Consider the following 7,136-nt stretch of genomic DNA (forward strand, 5'->3'; position numbering starts at 1 on the left):
ACTCTCCCAATGTTTCCATGTTCAGATGTGTGAAGCATCCAGTACATTTATTTTCCATTTACTTTTACCAGATATAACAAGGCATTATAAATAAATGGATTAACCATACATTTTACACTGAATAAACTTCGAGAGCGCAGGAATATTTACTCTGTTCGCTCTGCCAACAAGACAAGCCTTAAAAGATGCAACAGCATGACCACAGGTGGTAATGTTAGTCATCTGACATTTTGCCTGTTACCATCTTAAATGGGGGCAGCTGAAATTCCTTGACAAGTTTCCAAGATAAAAAAAAAAAAAACAAGCTGCACTTCACACACAGCAACCCTGTAAAATTACCCATATAATCACCTGCTGTATAAAATTAATAATAAAGCAAGACAATAGTATTAATTGTCAACTGTTGCTCAAAGATTAGAAACCTGGAAAAGCTGTCCTCATTTGTAAAAATATGCTAATTTAATACAGTTGAAATAATGTAAACAATTGAATTTAAAGCTATTGATGCAATTATCATTGCTTCAGTTGCTCACAGTTCACCTGTTTTATATATTACAATTCATAGATCACCTAAGCCTTCCTCCTCTTTTATTCAGAAATTTTCTGATCTTTTATCTGACATGCATATTAAATACAACTGAATTTTAATAACTGGTGATTTTAACTTAAACGTTGATTACAACTCTGACCTCTGAGTTTTTAAACCTTTTAGACAGTATGGATTTTACACAGCCTACTCACAACAGAGGACACACCCTGGACCTGGTCATAGCCTATGGTCTGCCCACTGTGAGGAAACGATATATAACTCCTGAAGTGGCTGCAAATTTTATTGACATTTTAAACCGAACTCCTGCTCAGATTTAACCTGATTCATGCAGTTTTACTGTAGACAGTTTTAACAGTAAATAAAGTCAGCCATTGATGCTGCAGCTCCACTTAAAAACGATTAGATCCAAACTCATACCATCGTGGAAAAACTAAGAAATTTACTATAAAACAGACCAGACCACGCTCCACTTTTCCAATCTTTTTTCAGACAATAAAAACAGATTCCTTTTTAAAACAATAGATCTTTTAATAAACACAAATTTTAACAAGTCCTCCATCACAGCATCAGATTTTACATGTGCATGACTTTGCAGACCAAGTCAAAAGTAGAATAAATGCAATCACATTCAGCCTCCCCTCAGACAGGTGTCTTCCCATCTTCCTGTAAAACAGCAGTGGTGAAGCCCCTTCTGAAGAAGAGTAATTTAGACACAAACATTCTTTATATCTAACGACCTGTATCCAAATTACTGTTGAAGTGAAATTGTAGACAAAGGTTGTTTTTATTCAGTTACAACCTGGGTTTTCAACAATCATAAAAATGAAATGATCCGATTATTTGCTCCTTCTCAGTTTACTCTTATGCTGTTTTCAGTTGCAAACTGAGCGCCACTGGCATTGCAGCGCTCTGCTGAAGACTCTTCCCACAGCCCCAAAAGCTTTGGCTTTATTCAACTCGAGCTGCAAACACCTCAAATGCCCTCAAATTGTCCACTGGACACACGGGAGCCGACGTTGCTCCTTCTGCATTCGCTTCCTATAGAACTTGAGCGATGAGGTGCATAATCGCTGCCCTTCTCCAGCCAAGTGAGAGGCAACATTTGTGCCTGTGAAATGTGCTCATTCATGTAGACATCCACACAGGGGCTTGCGATGCACCACAAGAAAATAGAAAGATGTTCAATTTTTGGGACTAAATAATCCATCAGCTCCCAGAGACCCAGAGAGATTGTTAAGTGTTGGTGGAAGTGAGGACCCAAGCGCAGGCAGAATGAGGCAGGATGCAGAACGGGAACCAGAAGCAGGTGGGGAGCGTCTCGACCACAGTCCCCCTCAGGGACAGAAGTAGAAGAGGCGTCTCGACCGTAGACCCCCTTGAGAACAGGAACCAGAAGAGAGTGTCTTGCCTGTAGACCCCCTCAGGGCCAGGGACCACTGGAGGCAGCATGGACCTGGGCTGCCAGACGTCGGACGCTGAAGAGCTGGGCAGAACTGGGGCGCTGGCGTCGGAGGCTGTGGAGCTGGGCAGGACTGGGTTGCCGGCGCCGGAAGTCTGCAGCGCTGGGCAAGATCTTGGAGCCGGCGTAGGGAGTTGCAGTGCTGGCGACGTGGACTTTGGAACTGGTGTGCAGCGAGGTTGTATACAGCCTCACCTGCTTCTAGGTCCCGTTGCAGTCCGTGCAAGCCCCTATGGTGTGGGTCTGCCTGAAGGTGTCCAGATTGCCAGTCTAGACCCCCACAATGGGGATCTCTCAGGTGAATCCTCCATCTGAGAAATCCGCCACTCAAGACAGTTCACCATTTCCGCCTCATCTAAATGAGACCAGTCCGTCAGGGGAATAATCCATCCAGGGTTCACTCCCCCATAGCCATCTCTCCAGTACTGCAGGGAATGTAGGGTAGACCCGCCGGGTCTGTGCTGGGCCGGTTCCTTCTGTCTGCTGGTTCAATTTCTGGTCAGATCCTTCTATTAAGTGTTGGCGGAGGTGAGGACCCAAGCGCAGGCAGAATGAGGCAACATGCAGAACGGTGCTGGTGCAAAGCAAATTTCGGGAACAGGGAACCACACAATGCAGTGAATGAACCACAAGGATCTGACGAGGAGTAACTGAAAACCGAGAACTTAAATACACAGATTGACAAATTAAACACAGGTGTTGTGAATGAGCAATCAGACAAGGTGCACTAATGAACAAAAACCAAAGAAACACAAAACTAAGCCCTGAACACCAAAAACCAAGAACAAAAACTGGAAACATGACAATAACTAAACACATGAAGTCAGAACAGAAACCACAGGAGCACAAAAAAACTTAAACTAAACATGACAAAAACCAGAACTATAAACCAAAATCATAACTAAAAAAATACATACATAATCATGACAGAACTTAAAAACACAAACACAGCCCATGGTCATGACAGAGATAACAAACATTATAAACCAACATAACTTTTTTCCTTGCCAAAGACCAGTGCCAGTTAACAACACAGATTTAGGAAACTCATCAACACTTTGGACAAACGGTATCATTGCCATCTCGTCACCTTTTTAGTTGAGTGTCTCTCCCTGCCCTGTATGATGAATTTTGTGAGGGTGTTGTGAAGGATGTGGTTACAGTCCAATGTTCCGCCACCACTACGGATCTGTGGTCAAGCCGCACCATAGAGCCGTATATATGTCACGCTACATTTCATTGATGCCGATTTCAACATGAAAACGAAATGTCTCCAGACTAATTTTTTCCAGATCACACCGGACAGAACATAGCTACTGGTCTGAGACAAACAATAGCTACGTAGGACCTGGGGGAAAAGAAACTAGTGTGTATTCTCACAGACAACGTTTCAAATGTCACGCTGGTTGCCTCTGGGTGGATAAGGGGCCTGCACTGCAGCCCAAATGGCTGTGGTGTAGGTCCTGGCCTTCCCAGACCTGGGCTGTCCCCATGGTGGCAGCTTCTGTGCTAATGGTGGCTCCTGGTGTAGACGAATCCCCAAGATAATGTTTCTTCATATGAGTGTCAAGCCAGATATTATTATTATAATGTTAACATTTTTTGGGGGGGAGGAGACTGTGTTTGCAAACATTGTTTTTGTGTGCATTTTATTATGTAAACCAATTTGTGCTACTTATGTATGTAAAGTGCTTTATAAATAATTTTAAAAAGCAAATCAAATTAAATTTTATTGGATTTGATTAAACATTAGTTAGATGTAATATATCAGCCCCTTGTCTCGTAATGCACACGTCCATCTCAACCCTCCAGCCTTCCCAGAAAAAAGCACCCAGTGAAAAATCTAACATTGCGAGCAATCCTTCATTACTTTTCACAGAAGACAGCTTCTATTACTTTCCATTTCCGCTACAGACCCAGAGCGGAAGAATCTTGTCTCAGTGAATTAATGCAACCATCACAATATGAGCATGCATCACATCTAATGGCCGCTAGTTTGACGCAGTAAATGTGGCAGCTGAGCTGACCAGAGGTTCAGAGATTAGCCGAAAGGACAAGAAGCGTCTTTACAACTGATGAGGAAGTGAACAGGAGAGGACAAATTAAGTGATTGTGTCACTCCTAATTCAATCACATTTAACATAATTTAATCTCCATTAATATATGTACATCTGTAGCCAAAAAATACATATGTACGTAAAAAGAAAAAAATAAAATGGTTGGGAAAGATGCAATTTAGCATGGGTAATGAAGAGAAAAGAAATCTTATTTCTGTTAAGTTCACCAGATTATTGTTACTAAGATTTGTTTCAAAAGCAACCAGATATTGTGGGTACATTTATACCATGATAGTCTGGTGGACTTGGCTCGATTGGGTTTTGCACCTTCCTTTGGTTTGGTCCACTTTTACACTGCACTTTATTGAAGTGGACCGAACTGCCGGGACATCCCGCAGTTACAACCACTGCCTGTTGGGGGCAATATTCCCTGGAACGACCACTGACTAACAAGATAAAACAAGAGAATCTGGTTCATCGATTTTCCAGGACTGCAAACCACTCGTTCACTGCAAGTAAAAACTGGAGCAACAAAAACTTCCTTGCAGTCTTGGGGTTTCTGCTTCATATATTCAGCATGTTGTGCTGCAATGTTTCCTCCATCACTTCCTCTCTTTGGTTCAGTCAGTTTGCTTTCACACTACAAGCGAACCACACCAGGGTTCACTTGCAACACCACACCAGAGTGCAAATGCACATTCACACCAATTCAAACAAACCAGACTATCAGTGGAAGTGACCCAGGGTTCGTTTAATAAGGACCAAATAGTGGTAGTTTGAATGTGCCCCGAGTCTTTTAGTAGCTAAGGTGGGCAAAGGAAGTTTGTCAACAAACCCACAAACATTTAGTTCTTTTTAAATGAACATTGAACAAAGTTAAGCATCTCAAATGCCATGTCACTTAATACCACCAATGACATATTTGTAAATTTAGATAAAATAGTGAGAGGCAAGTAAGTGTGTGATGTAGAAGCAGACTTAAAAAATCTTTTTTTTACAAACAAGATCTAGCTATTTTGTCATGAGTGTCACTGGCACTCCACAAAGTTATCACAATTTTAAGACTACAGCATCAAGAGACAAGAAAAGCAAACCTCAAAATTTACTTGTGTGATAGCTTACAAAGCAATCAAAAATCCACAAATAATAAATAGCTGTTACACAAGCACGTAAAACAGAGCTATTTCTTTAGCAATTTCAGGATGGCTCACTGGAAAGTAATGCTGCCCACTCCTGTTATAAAAACATCAGTGAGGACACAAGCCTCTCTATTTTGTGGGAAAGGAGCATTTATTTCCCTCCCACCTGTTTGGACTCATAATGTTGGGGGACTTTAGAGGTTTCCATATAACTTCGAAATATAACTTCATAATCATTTGACGTAAATACAGACCTTCTAAAAAGGTATTTATTGTAATATTATTGAATATTTAGTTTTCAGACTAGGTTACATATCTGATGTCCTATATAAACTCTGGGCGGTTGTCAGTTGAATCCTTTTATCTTGAGTAATTGTGGTATTTGTTCATTGTGTCTTTTGTGATTGCTTGTATAAAGAATATGGTGGTGCTGCACAGCAGATGCACTCTGCTATTTAAAAACAGACACTTTTTCATCACTTTCATTGTTCATGTCTTTTTACATATCAATACTGCTATAGATACTTCACAAGGCAAATACAAGCAAACAGGAGGAATAAAAAACCAAAGCTAGAAAGCTTTTAATATTCATAATGCACAAACTGCATTTCATGGTTTTCTTTTATCTTGGTTTTACAGAGGCTGCTGATAGTGCCTGATGGTTTAACAGGCAAAATGCCTCCTTTATACTGAATTCTCATATAAAAAAGTTCATGCTGAACAAGATGTAAAGCTTAAATTTGAGCTTCACCTCCTCACTCATTTAGGAAAATGACCTTGAAAATGGATTTACACTTGTTCAGAAATGTAACTAAACATCACAAGTACATCAGTGTTAAAGAAACCGTGGAGACCACCAGAGCTGTAACAGACTTACTTTGTTTTTTCCTGCCCATTTCTGATTCTAGATCTTAGGGTGTGAATAAAACATTAGGTGAGTGAAAAAAAGGATGTGCCTTCTCCTAATCAGCAACACCACTGTGTCTATTCTCTCACATAAAAGACAAAACAGAAATGTATTCAGTGTTGAAACAAGGCAGAACCTCCTCCCACTGCGAGGACCAGTGGAAAATGGAAGGCAAACTGAGTGGAGAATATAATGAAAACTTGATGCACAAGTTATATCGGTTCACTGGTGATATCAACGTGTGACATCTGGTGATAAAATCAGAACCTATACTTTGGAAATCTTTGGGAAAACTACCATTAACGCCACGCATCAAACAGAAATCCGATTTGATCTATCAAAACTGTGATGTCCGTCTCATATGAAATGAATAATGATTATGAGCCTGAAGGGTTTTTAGAAATGGACAAGTAATATTAAAGGGAGGGAAAAAGTATGCAAATTTTCCCACTGCACCAATGCTATTCTGTACAGTAAATGACTATTTGATCTTTTTCATGGCACTCACATCATTTCATGCTTACCATTCCAGTATGTGGAAACAAACAGTAAACACATATTCTCTTTAATTTAGCAAGGAAAGGCTCACGCTGAGAAGCAGTATGTATCCTGAAAGTACTTACGGCAGACGTTGGACTTGGTCCGGGCGTTATAACTCGGCATTCCAAAATATTTATCAAAAAGATGGGGCCAACCATTATTATCACCTGGAAGAGATAATAAGACACACAAACATATTACTGTCCCTTGAAACATCTTTCATTTATATTCAGGTAATGAAATTGTTTCACGGTCAGAAAACAAATCAGATCTTTTAGTATTTGCTCTTTTGTGAATTATTGATTTTGCTTACATACAAGCAATTTAGAGATCGATGTAATTTCTCTTCCTTTATTATAAATAATAGGCTAATAAAAATAATAGAAATCAGAACTTAATACTTCTGATAATAGCAAACAGCAGTTTAGTTGCAATAAACTGCTGTTTAATTTACATTTACTTATTTGCTAAAATAAAAAAAAAG

General features: G+C 39.9%; 1 protein-coding gene across 1 annotated transcript in view; it reads right to left on the reverse strand.

The window, feature by feature from the left end:
- Positions 1-6,758, reverse strand: part of rxfp1 (relaxin family peptide receptor 1) — a 47,778-nt gene extending 41,020 nt beyond the window's left edge. The window contains exon 1 of the mRNA XM_041990049.1: positions 6,736-6,758. The gene's annotated coding sequence lies outside the window, so the exon portion shown is untranslated. The remainder of the gene's footprint in view (positions 1-6,735) is intronic.
- Between the last annotated feature and the right edge of the window lie 378 nt (positions 6,759-7,136).

This window comes from Melanotaenia boesemani, chromosome 7 (assembly GCF_017639745.1).
Source record: "Melanotaenia boesemani isolate fMelBoe1 chromosome 7, fMelBoe1.pri, whole genome shotgun sequence".
Classification (NCBI taxonomy): domain Eukaryota; kingdom Metazoa; phylum Chordata; class Actinopteri; order Atheriniformes; family Melanotaeniidae; genus Melanotaenia; species Melanotaenia boesemani.